This window comes from Apostichopus japonicus, chromosome 19, assembly GCF_037975245.1.
Source record: "Apostichopus japonicus isolate 1M-3 chromosome 19, ASM3797524v1, whole genome shotgun sequence".
Lineage (NCBI taxonomy): Eukaryota > Metazoa > Echinodermata > Holothuroidea > Aspidochirotida > Stichopodidae > Apostichopus > Apostichopus japonicus.
Window position 1 is genome coordinate 25,202,223 of NC_092579.1, and position 16,259 is coordinate 25,218,481.

Below are 16,259 nucleotides of genomic sequence, written 5' to 3' on the forward strand. Positions count from 1 at the left end.
ATTTCATAGTAATGTAGTATAAACACCCTCAATCAATATCTCTCGCCATACACTGCGGTCAGTAGGCTGCAAACATTGTCGGAGAAGTTTCTGCAATACATTTCATAGTAATGCAGTATAAAACCCCTCAACCAATGTCTCTCAACATACACTGCATTCAGTAGGCTACAGTCATTGTTCGAGAAGTTTCGGCAAAACATTTCATAGTAATGCGGTATAAAATCACTCAACCAATGTCTCTCACCATACACTGCAGTCAGTAGGCTGCACACATTGTCCGAGAGGTTTCTGCAATACATTTCATAGTTATGCAGTATAAAACCCCTCAACCAATATCTCTCGCCATACACTGCAGTCAGTAGGCTGCAAACATTGTCGGAGAAGTTTCTGCAATACGTTTCATAGTTATGCAGTATAAAACCCCTCAACCAATGTCTCTCAACATACACTGCATTCAGTAGGCTACAGTCATTGTTCGAGAAGTTTCGGCAAAACATTTCATAGTAATGCGGTATAAAATCACTCAACCAATGTCTCTCACCATACACTGCAGTCAGTAGGCTGCACACATTGTTCGAGAAGTTTCGGCAAAACATTTCATAGTAATGCGGTATAAAATCACTCAACCAATGTCTCTCGCCATACACTGCAGTCAGTAGGCTGCACACATTGTCCGAGAGGTTTCTGCAATACATTTCATAGTTATGCAGTATAAAACCCCTCAACCAATGTCTCTCACCATACACTGCAGTCAGTAGGCTGCAATCATCGTTCGAGAAGTTTCTGCAATACATTTCATAGTTATGTAGTATAAACAGCCTCAACCAATGTCTCTCACCATACATTGCAGTTATTTAATCTGCAATCATTGTTCGAGAGGTTTCTGCAATACATTTCATGGTTATGTAGTATAACTCCCTCAAAAAATGTCTTTCATGCAGTGCAGTTAGTAGGCTGCAACCATTGTTCGAGAAATTTCTGCAAAACATTTCATAGTTATGTAGGATACACTCCCTCAAACTGATGTCCCTCACCATACACTGCAGTGAGTATGCTTCAGTCATTGTTCGAGAAGTTTCTGCAACACATTTCATAGTTATGTAGTATGAACAGCCTCAACCAATGTCTCTCACATTACAATGCAGTTAGTAAGCTGCAATAATTTTTCGACAGGTTTTTGCAATATATTTCATAGTTATGATGGGCCACACTCCCTAAACCATTGCCTCTTACCTACATCGCAGTTATTAAGCTCCAATCATTGTTCCAAAAGTTTCTGCCATAGTTCTGTATTATAAACTGGTAGAATACCACCACTGGGGAATCTACTCTGTGGAAACAAAATGTAAAAAGTGTTTATGCTCCACCATAACATGTGATACAAAGTACATAATGGCTTCTTAACTATATGATATATAATATTTGTTTGACAGACCCTACAGAATAGAATAGCCATAATAAATGTTTAAATCTACATCAATATATCTTTTTGACATGTATGAGTTTTGGTTCTAACGTTCTTAACTTGAGTACTCCATAGGACAACAACAATGAAAACCATTTGACTTTGAACGCAGTTAATGTATTGTTTCCCTTAGAGTGCAAACTAAAATATCCTTCCAATCATGTTCGTATGTTTTGTGACGCTTTTAAATATCATTTTCATTAAATAAATTTAAGGTCTAGCTAAATAATAAATTTCTTCCAAATGGTGACGCAGTTATAAGATATCCATAGAATATTTTCATTATTGCTGTAACGTTCGACCACATGGTTGCCTAACACTACACTATGTCAGTGGGGGGTAAACTAGCCTAGCCATCTTTTTATTCGCTGAAATTGTGACGCAGTTATAAGATATCCATGGAATATTTTTATTATTACTGTTACGTTCGACCACATGGTTGCCTAACACTACACTAAGTCAATGGGGTAAACTAGCCTGGCCATCTGTTTATTCGCTGAAATTGTGACGCAGTTATAAGATATCCATGGAATATTTCATTATTGCTGTTTCGTTCGACCACATGGTTGCCTAACACTACACTTAGTCAATGAGAAATCTACCTTTAGTCTAGAAATCTAGAAATCTACCTTTAGTCTACCTTTAGTCTACCTTTAATCTACCTAACTTCTTAAACTGATTTTGTTATCTATCATCCTGGAGGAAATTGACCTTACTGGGACATTCAAACATCTTTTTTGTTCATTTAGACACAACTTGTAGCAATTTTACTATGCCCGAGATTATAATCTGGGGCCTATATATATTTAAATGAATAAATCTCCATCAATAATTGAAAATATATTTTTGACGTAAGCAAGTGCATTTGAAGCAAAATGTTTACCCTCATTTTGATGGAAATCAATTCAAACAATGTAATTAAATGAATATACTTGCGAACAATTCACGTGGTGATTTCTTGCAGAAGCTTGTCTACGTACACGATCCCACAAGGGTACGTGTTTGTCTTTCGAAGAGATAGAAGTTATAGAGACCTTGAAGCACGCCCCCAACCAAACCAGGAGGTATCTTTGGGTACAGAATTAAAAAAAGAGGACATTTTTTATATCTATGTCTGAAATTGCTTTGAAGGATATAATTCTATAAAAAGTAAAATCAAACTAGAAAAGCAAACTATTTACAGACAATCGGGTAAAGAAAAATGATGCAAACAACCATAGAAAAAACCTGAAATAGCATCAGTATTAACTCTTTACTTCAATTAATAAAAATCATTAAAATTAAGCTCTTCCCTACAGACTAGAACAGCCATATTAAATGTTTAAATCTGCATCAATATCTTTTTGACATGTACGAGCTTTTTGTTCTAATGTTCTTAACTTGAGTACTCCCATAGGACAACAACAATGAAAACAATTTGACTTAGCTGGTTTTGAAAGCAGTTAATGTATTGGTTCCCTTAGAATGCAAACGAAAATATTGTTCAAATCATGTTCGTATGTTGCGTGATGATTTTAAATATCATTTTCATTAAACAAATTTAAGGTCTAGCTAAATAGCAAAATAATAAATTTCTTCCACATGGTAGCCTAACACTACACTGAGTCAATGGGGGTAAACTAGCCTAGCCATCTGTTTATTCGCTGAAATTGTGACGCAGTTATAAGATATCCATGGATTATTTTCATTATTACTGTTACGTTCGACCACATGGTTGCCTAACACTACACTAAGTCAATGGGGTAAACTAGCCTGGCCATCTGTTTATTGGCTGAAATTGTGACGCAGTTATAAGATATCCATGGAATATTTTCATTGTTGCTGTTACGTTCGACCACATGGTTGCCTAACACTACACTTAGTCAATGAGAAATCTACCTTTAGTCAAACTTCTTAAATTAATTTTGTTATCTATCATCATGGAGGAAATTGACCTTACTGGGACATTCAAACATCTTTTTTGTTCATATAGACACAACTTGTAGCAATTTTACTATGCCCGCGATTATAATCTGGGGCCTATATATATTTAAATGAATAAATCTCCATCAATAATTGAAAATATATTTTTGACGTAAGCAAGTGCATTTGAAGCAAAATGTTTACCCTCATTTTGATGGAAATCAATTCAAACAATGTAATTAAATGAATATACTTGCGAACAATTCACGTGGTGATTTCTTGCAGAAGCTTGTCTACGTACACGATCCCACAAGGGTACGTGTTTGTCTTTCGAAGAGATAGAAGTTATAGAGACCTTGAAGCACGCCCCCAACCAAACCAGGAGGTATCTTTGGGTACAGAATTAAAAAAAGAGGACATTTTTTATATCTATGTCTGAAATTGCTTTGAAGGATATAATTCTATAAAAAGTAAAATCAAACTAGAAAAGCAAACTATTTACAGACAATCGGGTAAAGAAAAATGATGCAAACAACCATAGAAAAAACCCTGAAATAGCATCAGTATTAACTCTTTACTTCAATTAATAAAAATCATTAAAATTAAGCTCTTCCCTACAGACTAGAACAGCCATATTAAATGTTTAAATCTGCATCAATATCTTTTTGACATGTACGAGTTTTTTGTTCTAATGTTCTTAACTTGAGTACTCCATAGGACAACAACAATGAAAACAATTTGACTTAGCTGGTTTTGAAAGCAGTTAATGTATTGGTTCCCTAAGAATGCAAACGAAAATATTGTTCAAATCATGTTCGTATGTTGCGTGATGATTTTAAACATCATTTTCATTAAAAAATTTAAGGTCTAGCTAAATAGCAAAATAATAAATTTCTTCCACATGGTAGCCTAACACTACACTGAGTCAATGGGGTAAACTAGCCTAGCCATCTGTTTATTCGCTGAAATTGTGACGCAGTTATACGATATCCATGGAATATTTTCATTATTGCTGTTACGTTCGACCACATGGTTGCCTAACACTACACTATGTCAGTGGGGGGTAAACTAGCCTAGCCATCTTTTTATTCGCTGAAATTGTGACGCAGTTATAAGATATCCATGGAATATTTTTATTATTACTGTTACGTTCGACCACATGGTTGCCTAACACTACACTAAGTCAATGGGGTAAACTAGCCTGGCCATCTGTTTATTCGCTGAAATTGTGACGCAGTTATAAGATATCCATGGAATATTTTCATTATTGCTGTTTCGTTCGACCACATGGTTGCCTAACACTACACTTAGTCAATGAGAAATCTACCTTTAGTCTAGAAATCTAGAAATCTACCTTTAGTCTACCTTTAGTCTACCTTTAATCTACCTAACTTCTTAAACTGATTTTGTTATCTATCATCCTGGAGGAAATTGACCTTACTGGGACATTCAAACATCTTTTTTGTTCATTTAGACACAACTTGTAGCAAAGTTGCAATTTTACTATGCCCGAGATTATAATCTGGGGCCTATATATATTTAAATGAATAAATCTCCATCAATAATTGAAAATATATTTTTGACGTAAGCAAGTGCATTTGAAGCAAAATGTTTACCCTCATTTTGATGGAAATCAATTCAAACAATGTAATTAAATGAATATACTTGCGAACAATTCACGTGGTGATTTCTTGCAGAAGCTTGTCTACGTACACGATCCCACAAGGGTACGTGTTTGTCTTTCGAAGAGATAGAAGTTATAGAGACCTTGAAGCACGCCCCCAACCAAACCAGGAGGTATCTTTGGGTACAGAATTAAAAAAAGAGGACATTTTTTATATCTATGTCTGAAATTGCTTTGAAGGATATAATTCTATAAAAAGTAAAATCAAACTAGAAAAGCAAACTATTTACAGACAATCGGGTAAAGAAAAATGATGCAAACAACCATAGAAAAAACCTGAAATAGCATCAGTATTAACTCTTTACTTCAATTAATAAAAATCATTAAAATTAAGCTCTTCCCTACAGACTAGAACAGCCATATTAAATGTTTAAATCTGCATCAATATCTTTTTGACATGTACGAGCTTTTTGTTCTAATGTTCTTAACTTGAGTACTCCATAGGACAACAACAATGAAAACAATTTGACTTAGCTGGTTTTGAAAGCAGTTAATGTATTGGTTCCCTTAGAATGCAAACGAAAATATTGTTCAAATCATGTTCGTATGTTGCGTGATGATTTTAAATATCATTTTCATTAAACAAATTTAAGGTCTAGCTAAATAGCAAAATAATAAATTTCTTCCACATGGTAGCCTAACACTACACTGAGTCAATGGGGGTAAACTAGCCTAGCCATCTGTTTATTCGCTGAAATTGTGACGCAGTTATAAGATATCCATGGATTATTTTCATTATTACTGTTACGTTCGACCACATGGTTGCCTAACACTACACTAAGTCAATGGGGTAAACTAGCCTGGCCATCTGTTTATTGGCTGAAATTGTGACGCAGTTATAAGATATCCATGGAATATTTTCATTGTTGCTGTTACGTTCGACCACATGGTTGCCTAACACTACACTTAGTCAATGAGAAATCTACCTTTAGTCAAACTTCTTAAATTAATTTTGTTATCTATCATCATGGAGGAAATTGACCTTACTGGGACATTCAAACATCTTTTTTGTTCATATAGACACAACTTGTAGCAATTTTACTATGCCCGCGATTATAATCTGGGGCCTATATATATTTAAATGAATAAATCTCCATCAATAATTGAAAATATATTTTTGACGTAAGCAAGTGCATTTGAAGCAAAATGTTTACCCTCATTTTGATGGAAATCAATTCAAACAATGTAATTAAATGAATATACTTGCGAACAATTCACGTGGTGATTTCTTGCAGAAGCTTGTCTACGTACACGATCCCACAAGGGTACGTGTTTGTCTTTCGAAGAGATAGAAGTTATAGAGACCTTGAAGCACGCCCCCAACCAAACCAGGAGGTATCTTTGGGTACAGAATTAAAAAAAGAGGACATTTTTTATATCTATGTCTGAAATTGCTTTGAAGGATATAATTCTATAAAAAGTAAAATCAAACTAGAAAAGCAAACTATTTACAGACAATCGGGTAAAGAAAAATGATGCAAACAACCATAGAAAAAACCCTGAAATAGCATCAGTATTAACTCTTTACTTCAATTAATAAAAATCATTAAAATTAAGCTCTTCCCTACAGACTAGAACAGCCATATTAAATGTTTAAATCTGCATCAATATCTTTTTGACATGTACGAGTTTTTTGTTCTAATGTTCTTAACTTGAGTACTCCATAGGACAACAACAATGAAAACAATTTGACTTAGCTGGTTTTGAAAGCAGTTAATGTATTGGTTCCCTAAGAATGCAAACGAAAATATTGTTCAAATCATGTTCGTATGTTGCGTGATGATTTTAAACATCATTTTCATTAAAAAATTTAAGGTCTAGCTAAATAGCAAAATAATAAATTTCTTCCACATGGTAGCCTAACACTACACTGAGTCAATGGGGTAAACTAGCCTAGCCATCTGTTTATTCGCTGAAATTGTGACGCAGTTATACGATATCCATGGAATATTTTCATTATTGCTGTTACGTTCGACCACATGGTTGCCTAACACTACACTATGTCAGTGGGGGGTAAACTAGCCTAGCCATCTTTTTATTCGCTGAAATTGTGACGCAGTTATAAGATATCCATGGAATATTTTTATTATTACTGTTACGTTCGACCACATGGTTGCCTAACACTACACTAAGTCAATGGGGTAAACTAGCCTGGCCATCTGTTTATTCGCTGAAATTGTGACGCAGTTATAAGATATCCATGGAATATTTTCATTATTGCTGTTTCGTTCGACCACATGGTTGCCTAACACTACACTTAGTCAATGAGAAATCTACCTTTAGTCTAGAAATCTAGAAATCTACCTTTAGTCTACCTTTAGTCTACCTTTAATCTACCTAACTTCTTAAACTGATTTTGTTATCTATCATCCTGGAGGAAATTGACCTTACTGGGACATTCAAACATCTTTTTTGTTCATTTAGACACAACTTGTAGCAATTTTACTATGCCCGAGATTATAATCTGGGGCCTATATATATTTAAATGAATAAATCTCCATCAATAATTGAAAATATATTTTTGACGTAAGCAAGTGCATTTGAAGCAAAATGTTTACCCTCATTTTGATGGAAATCAATTCAAACAATGTAATTAAATGAATATACTTGCGAACAATTCACGTGGTGATTTCTTGCAGAAGCTTGTCTACGTACACGATCCCACAAGGGTACGTGTTTGTCTTTCGAAGAGATAGAAGTTATAGAGACCTTGAAGCACGCCCCCAACCAAACCAGGAGGTATCTTTGGGTACAGAATTAAAAAAAGAGGACATTTTTTATATCTATGTCTGAAATTGCTTTGAAGGATATAATTCTATAAAAAGTAAAATCAAACTAGAAAAGCAAACTATTTACAGACAATCGGGTAAAGAAAAATGATGCAAACAACCATAGAAAAAACCTGAAATAGCATCAGTATTAACTCTTTACTTCAATTAATAAAAATCATTAAAATTAAGCTCTTCCCTACAGACTAGAACAGCCATATTAAATGTTTAAATCTGCATCAATATCTTTTTGACATGTACGAGCTTTTTGTTCTAATGTTCTTAACTTGAGTACTCCATAGGACAACAACAATGAAAACAATTTGACTTAGCTGGTTTTGAAAGCAGTTAATGTATTGGTTCCCTTAGAATGCAAACGAAAATATTGTTCAAATCATGTTCGTATGTTGCGTGATGATTTTAAATATCATTTTCATTAAACAAATTTAAGGTCTAGCTAAATAGCAAAATAATAAATTTCTTCCACATGGTAGCCTAACACTACACTGAGTCAATGGGGGTAAACTAGCCTAGCCATCTGTTTATTCGCTGAAATTGTGACGCAGTTATAAGATATCCATGGATTATTTTCATTATTACTGTTACGTTCGACCACATGGTTGCCTAACACTACACTAAGTCAATGGGGTAAACTAGCCTGGCCATCTGTTTATTGGCTGAAATTGTGACGCAGTTATAAGATATCCATGGAATATTTTCATTGTTGCTGTTACGTTCGACCACATGGTTGCCTAACACTACACTTAGTCAATGAGAAATCTACCTTTAGTCAAACTTCTTAAATTAATTTTGTTATCTATCATCATGGAGGAAATTGACCTTACTGGGACATTCAAACATCTTTTTTGTTCATATAGACACAACTTGTAGCAATTTTACTATGCCCGCGATTATAATCTGGGGCCTATATATATTTAAATGAATAAATCTCCATCAATAATTGAAAATATATTTTTGACGTAAGCAAGTGCATTTGAAGCAAAATGTTTACCCTCATTTTGATGGAAATCAATTCAAACAATGTAATTAAATGAATATACTTGCGAACAATTCACGTGGTGATTTCTTGCAGAAGCTTGTCTACGTACACGATCCCACAAGGGTACGTGTTTGTCTTTCGAAGAGATAGAAGTTATAGAGACCTTGAAGCACGCCCCCAACCAAACCAGGAGGTATCTTTGGGTACAGAATTAAAAAAAGAGGACATTTTTTATATCTATGTCTGAAATTGCTTTGAAGGATATAATTCTATAAAAAGTAAAATCAAACTAGAAAAGCAAACTATTTACAGACAATCGGGTAAAGAAAAATGATGCAAACAACCATAGAAAAAACCCTGAAATAGCATCAGTATTAACTCTTTACTTCAATTAATAAAAATCATTAAAATTAAGCTCTTCCCTACAGACTAGAACAGCCATATTAAATGTTTAAATCTGCATCAATATCTTTTTGACATGTACGAGTTTTTTGTTCTAATGTTCTTAACTTGAGTACTCCATAGGACAACAACAATGAAAACAATTTGACTTAGCTGGTTTTGAAAGCAGTTAATGTATTGGTTCCCTAAGAATGCAAACGAAAATATTGTTCAAATCATGTTCGTATGTTGCGTGATGATTTTAAACATCATTTTCATTAAAAAATTTAAGGTCTAGCTAAATAGCAAAATAATAAATTTCTTCCACATGGTAGCCTAACACTACACTGAGTCAATGGGGTAAACTAGCCTAGCCATCTGTTTATTCGCTGAAATTGTGACGCAGTTATACGATATCCATGGAATATTTTCATTATTGCTGTTACGTTCGACCACATGGTTGCCTAACACTACACTATGTCAGTGGGGGGTAAACTAGCCTAGCCATCTTTTTATTCGCTGAAATTGTGACGCAGTTATAAGATATCCATGGAATATTTTTATTATTACTGTTACGTTCGACCACATGGTTGCCTAACACTACACTAAGTCAATGGGGTAAACTAGCCTGGCCATCTGTTTATTCGCTGAAATTGTGACGCAGTTATAAGATATCCATGGAATATTTTCATTATTGCTGTTTCGTTCGACCACATGGTTGCCTAACACTACACTTAGTCAATGAGAAATCTACCTTTAGTCTAGAAATCTAGAAATCTACCTTTAGTCTACCTTTAGTCTACCTTTAATCTACCTAACTTCTTAAACTGATTTTGTTATCTATCATCCTGGAGGAAATTGACCTTACTGGGACATTCAAACATCTTTTTTGTTCATTTAGACACAACTTGTAGCAATTTTACTATGCCCGAGATTATAATCTGGGGCCTATATATATTTAAATGAATAAATCTCCATCAATAATTGAAAATATATTTTTGACGTAAGCAAGTGCATTTGAAGCAAAATGTTTACCCTCATTTTGATGGAAATCAATTCAAACAATGTAATTAAATGAATATACTTGCGAACAATTCACGTGGTGATTTCTTGCAGAAGCTTGTCTACGTACACGATCCCACAAGGGTACGTGTTTGTCTTTCGAAGAGATAGAAGTTATAGAGACCTTGAAGCACGCCCCCAACCAAACCAGGAGGTATCTTTGGGTACAGAATTAAAAAAAGAGGACATTTTTTATATCTATGTCTGAAATTGCTTTGAAGGATATAATTCTATAAAAAGTAAAATCAAACTAGAAAAGCAAACTATTTACAGACAATCGGGTAAAGAAAAATGATGCAAACAACCATAGAAAAAACCCTGAAATAGCATCAGTATTAACTCTTTACTTCAATTAATAAAAATCATTAAAATTAAGCTCTTCCCTACAGACTAGAACAGCCATATTAAATGTTTAAATCTGCATCAATATCTTTTTGACATGTACGAGTTTTTTGTTCTAATGTTCTTAACTTGAGTACTCCATAGGACAACAACAATGAAAACAATTTGACTTAGCTGGTTTTGAAAGCAGTTAATGTATTGGTTCCCTAAGAATGCAAACGAAAATATTGTTCAAATCATGTTCGTATGTTGCGTGATGATTTTAAACATCATTTTCATTAAAAAATTTAAGGTCTAGCTAAATAGCAAAATAATAAATTTCTTCCACATGGTAGCCTAACACTACACTGAGTCAATGGGGTAAACTAGCCTAGCCATCTGTTTATTCGCTGAAATTGTGACGCAGTTATACGATATCCATGGAATATTTTCATTATTGCTGTTACGTTCGACCACATGGTTGCCTAACACTACACTAAGTCAATGGGGGTAAACTAGCCTAGCCATCTGTTTATTCGCTGAAATTGTGACACAGTTATAAGATATCCATGGAATATTCTTATTATTACTGTTACGTTCGACCACATGGTTGCCTAACACTACACTAAGTCAATGGGGTAAACTAGCCTGGCCAACTGTTTATTGGCTGAAATTGTGACGCAGTTTAGTTTAGTTTAGTTTAGTAGAAAAAAGGATCAGGAGGGACACTTAAGTCCCCATCAAGGACCCTATAAAGAGAGGGAAAAAAAACTGAAGACACAAACACTCAGACCCGATTACAATGCTTAAAGTGCTTGTCCAAAGCATTCTTAAACCCATTGACACTACTTGCAAGTACAACTTTCTCAGGCAAACTATTCCACTCATTCACAACCCTATTAGAAAAAAAGTTATGCCGAATATTAATCCTACTATGCGACTTTTGAAGTTTAAGACAATGACCTCTAGTACAACTACTGTTTGCAAACATGAAAAAGTCGGTAAAGGATAAATTGTCGAAACCATACACAATCTTGAAAACCTGGATCAAGTCCCCACGTAACCTCCTAAGCTCCAGTGTGGTGAGATTCAACAGTTGTAACCGCCTATAATAAGGAACCCTCTTTAAGGAACTAATCATCCTAGTAGCCCTCCTCTGGACCTTTTCAAGTACTTCCTTATCCTTAGCAAAATAAGGGTTCCAAGCCTGCACAGCATACTCCAGATGAGGCCTAACCAACTGCTTATAAAGCCTAACTACGATGTCCTCTTTCAGAAAACTGAAGTTCCACTTGATCATACCTAAAACCCTATTACCTCTTTTAGCAGCTTCAAGACAATGTTTGGAAGGTTGCAGAGACGAGTCAATGTAGATACCTAGGTCTCTTTCAACAGAGACCTCCTGTAACTCCACACCATTTAGATTGTATGTAAACTTTTGGTTACTACTACCAATGTGCATTACCTTACATTTATCAATATTAAAAAGCATTTGCCACCCCTGAGACCAGGAAAAAATCTTATCTAAATCCGCTTGAAATTTCTCAGAATCGCTTTTGGAAGAGACCTCAGAATACAATTTGGTGTCATCAGCAAACTTCTTAGCTGTACACAAAATATCTCCGTCGATGTCATTTATATAGGCAACAAACAACAGGGGACCTAATACAGACCCTTGTGGAACCCCACTAGTAACGTTCTGCCAAGAAGAAGCACAGCCATTAATTACCACCCTCTGTTCCCTATTACCAAGCCAATTCCCGATCCAAGACAGTAAATTCCCTATGACACCCATGCTCTTCAGCCTAAGTAAAAGACGCTGGTGGGGAACTTTATCAAAGGCCTTCTGGAAATCCAGGAACACAACATCTACAGACATCTGCCTATTTAGTGAGCTTGTTACATCTTCCATAAACTCAAGGATATTAGTGAGACAAGACCTTTTTTGACAAAAGCCATGCTGAGACTCTCTGATCAAAGACTGACTGCTGAAGTGACAGACCAAAGACTTTTTAACAATAGACTCCATGACCTTACAAACTACACTAGTGAGACTAACGGGCCTATAATTACAGGGCTTAGTCTTATCACCCTTCTTGAAAATTGGGGTAATATTAGCACATCTCCAGTCCCTAGGAACATAACCTTCATCCATAAATTTACTAAAAATCAACGAGAGTGGAACGCAGAAATAGTGTGCAAAAGTCTTCAACAAATACGGATGGATTGCATCCGGTCCAGAAGCTTTAGAAACATTTAGACGAAGCAGCTCCTTTAAGACAACGTCATCCGAAAATAAGACCGTATCCAGTTTAGGCCTATCACTGCCCCCCTGAAAATCTGGAATACTACTCGTATCTTCCCTTGTGAAAACCGACACAAAATAGTCGTTCAAAAGATCTGCAACATCCTGACTATCAGTAACTATCTTATCAGCCTGTGGTGCCCTAAGGGAAACAATTGCATCTTTAACTTTCTGCTTAGACCTGACATAAGAAAAGAAGGCCTTTGGGTTATCCTTAATTTTTAGGGCGATGCTTTTTTCGAAATTAGTTATAGGATATCCATGGAATATTTTCATTATTGCTGTTACGTTCGACCACATGGTTGCCTAACACTACACTAAGTCAATGGGATAAACTAGCCTAGCCATCTGTTTATTGGCTGAAACTGTGACGCAGTTATAAGATATTCATGGAATATTTTCATTATTGCTGTTACGTTCGACCACATGGTTGCCTAACACTACACTAAGTCAATGGGGAAAACTAGCCTAGCCATCTGTTCATTCGCTGAAACTGTGACGCAGTTATAAGATATTCATGGAATATTTTTCTTATTACTGTCTCGTTCGCCCACATGGTTGCCTAACACTACACTTAGTCAATGAGAAATCTACCTTTATTTATACTTCTTAAACCAATTTTGTTATCTATCATCCTGGAGGAAATTGACCTTACTGGGACATTCAAACATCTTTTTTTCTCATTTAGACAACTTGTAGCAATTATACTATGCCCGAGACTATAATCTGGGGCCTATATATATTTAAATGAATAAACTTCCATCAATAATTGAAAATATATTTTTGACGTAAGCAAGTGCATTTGAAGCAAAATGTTTACCCTCATTTTAGATGGAAATCAATTCAAACAATGTAAATAAATAAATATACTTGCGAACAATTCACGTGATGATTTCTTGCAGAAGCTTGTGAACGATCCCACAAGGGTACGTGTGTGTCCTTCGAAGAGATAGAAGTTGCAGAGACCTTGAAGCACGCCCCTAACCAAACCAGGAGGTATCTTTGGGTACAGAATTGAAAAAGAAGACATCTGTTATATCTATGTCTGAAATTGCTTGAAGGATATAACTCTATAAAAAGTTAAATTAAATTACAAAGGCAAACTATTTACAGACAATCGGGTAACGAAAAATGATGCAAACAACCATAGAAAAAACCCTGGAATAGCATCAGTATTAACTTCTTACTTCAATTAATAAAAATCATTAAACTTAAGCTCTTACCTACGGACTAGAACAGCCATATTAAATGTTTAAATCTACATCAATATCTTTTTGACATGTAAGAGTTTGTTGTTTTAATGTTCTTAACTTGAGTACTCCATAGGATCACAACAATGAAAACAATTTGACTAAGCTGGTTTTGAAAGCAGTCAATGTATTGGTTCCCTTGGAATGCAAACTAAAATACCGTTCCAATCATGTTCGTATGTTGTGTGATGATTTTAAACATCATTTTCATTAAAAAATTTAAGGTCTAGCTAAATAGCAAAATAATGAATTTCTTCCACATGGAAGCCTAGCACCACACTTAGTCAATGAGAAATCTAAGCCTAACCATATGTTTATTCGCTGAAATTGTGACGCAGTTATAAGATATCCATGGAATATTTTCATTATTGCTGTTACGTTCGACCACATGGTTGCCTAACACTACACTAAGTCAATGGGGGTAAACTAGCCTAGCCACCTGTTTATTCGCTGAAATTGTGACGCAGCTATAATATATCCATGGAATATTTTCATTATTGCTGTTACGTTCGACCAAATGGTTGCCTAACACTACACTAAGTCAATGGGGTAAACTAGCCTAACCATCTGTTTATTCGCTGAAATTGTGACGCAGCTATAATATATCTATGGAATATTTTCATTATTGCTGTTACGTTCGACCAAATGGTTGCCTAACACTACACTAAGTCAACGGGGTAAACTAGCCTAACCATATGTTTCTTCGCTGAAATTGTGATGCAGTTATAAGATATCTATGGAATATTTTCATTATTGCTGTTACGTTCCACCACATGGTTGCCTAACACTACACTAAGTCAATGGGGGTAAACTAGCCTAGCCATCTGTTTATTTGCTGAAATTGTGACGCAGTTATAGGATATCCATGGAATATTTTCATTATTGCTGTTACGTTCGACCACATTGTTGCCTAACACTACACTAAGTCAATGGGATAAACTAGCCTAGCCATCTGTTTATTCGCTGAAATTGTGACGCAGTTATAAGATATCCATGGAATATTTCATTATTGCTGTTACGTTCGACCACATGGTTGCCTAACACCACACTAAGTCAATGGGGTTAAATAGCCTAGCCATCTGTTTATTCGCTGAAATTGTGACTCAGTTATAAGATATCCATGGAATATTTTCATTATTGCTGTTACGTTCGACCACATGGTTACCTAATCCCACACTAAGTCAATGAGAAATCTAAGCCTAACCATATGTTTATTCGCTGAAATTGTGACGCAGTTATAAGATTAAAATTAAGCTTTTCACACATACTAGTGTTACGAGACTGCTATCTATCTATAAGAGAGATCAAACCCCTCGAGATTAACCAACAGTCACGACCATAATAGAAGAGACGGGAAAGGAGAATTTGTTCTGTTAAACTATCATTAAAGCATACATTAAGTTAACAAATATAACAAATACATTTCAATTACCTGCAAAAGAATGACGTCTCTGAGAGCAGGGCGTGGTTTTTGGTATAGGCAGGCGAAAGTTGTTCTGTACAGTTGGCTAGTCAGGTTTTCGGAAGAGCGTGTATTTGAAATTGAGCAATATATATATTTTGTAGAAAAAGTCCTCTTGAAAAGGTTTCAAGTAAAAGTTATACACAACAGTCCAATTAGAAAACATCAAAATGAACGAGGGTATTCTCCAGGTAAATGAATTGACGGAAAGTAAATCCAACTAGCAAGAGAGAGTGTGGTGAATCAGCATAGATGTATTCATTGCGTATGATACAGTAACAACCACGTGGAAGCAGGCACGGGCAGAACAGAACGGCAAAGCACAATTTGGTAAAGTAGAACGGCGTTGACAGATAATGAAAAGATAGGCAACATGTGTAGTGAATAGAAGATATCCTTCTTGTTGGGAGGAGTGAATTGGACTGAACCAATTCATTAAAACTACCCCAAAGATAACTTGAACGGCGTAGCGATTACGTAACACTCTAATTGTATTAACACAGCTACTGCCAAAGAGGATCTAGCACGGCTTAGCGATTACGTAACACTTTAATTGTATTAACACAGTTACTACCAAAGAGGAGCTAGCACGACGTAGCGATTACGTAACACTTTAATTGTATTAAACACATTCCTAAGGTTTACACAACCAATTAAAC

General features: G+C 35.3%; 1 long non-coding RNA gene across 14 annotated transcripts; it reads right to left on the reverse strand.

Annotated features, from left to right (window-relative positions):
* Positions 1-314: 314 nt before the first annotated feature.
* Positions 315-16,089, reverse strand: LOC139960231 (uncharacterized). 14 transcript variants are annotated; one of them, XR_011790440.1, is made up of 9 exons: positions 15,571-16,071; positions 13,759-13,888; positions 10,285-10,420; positions 8,881-9,016; positions 6,255-7,794; positions 5,033-5,168; positions 3,621-3,756; positions 2,398-2,533; positions 315-1,330 (listed from the first exon to the last, which is right to left on the reverse strand). It is a non-coding gene; the product is annotated as an uncharacterized lncRNA (long non-coding RNA). The 14 variants fall into 14 exon arrangements; XR_011790444.1 differs by having other exon boundaries at positions 8,889-10,420; positions 15,571-16,083; XR_011790442.1 differs by having other exon boundaries at positions 8,885-10,420; positions 15,571-16,083.
* Between the last annotated feature and the right edge of the window lie 170 nt (positions 16,090-16,259).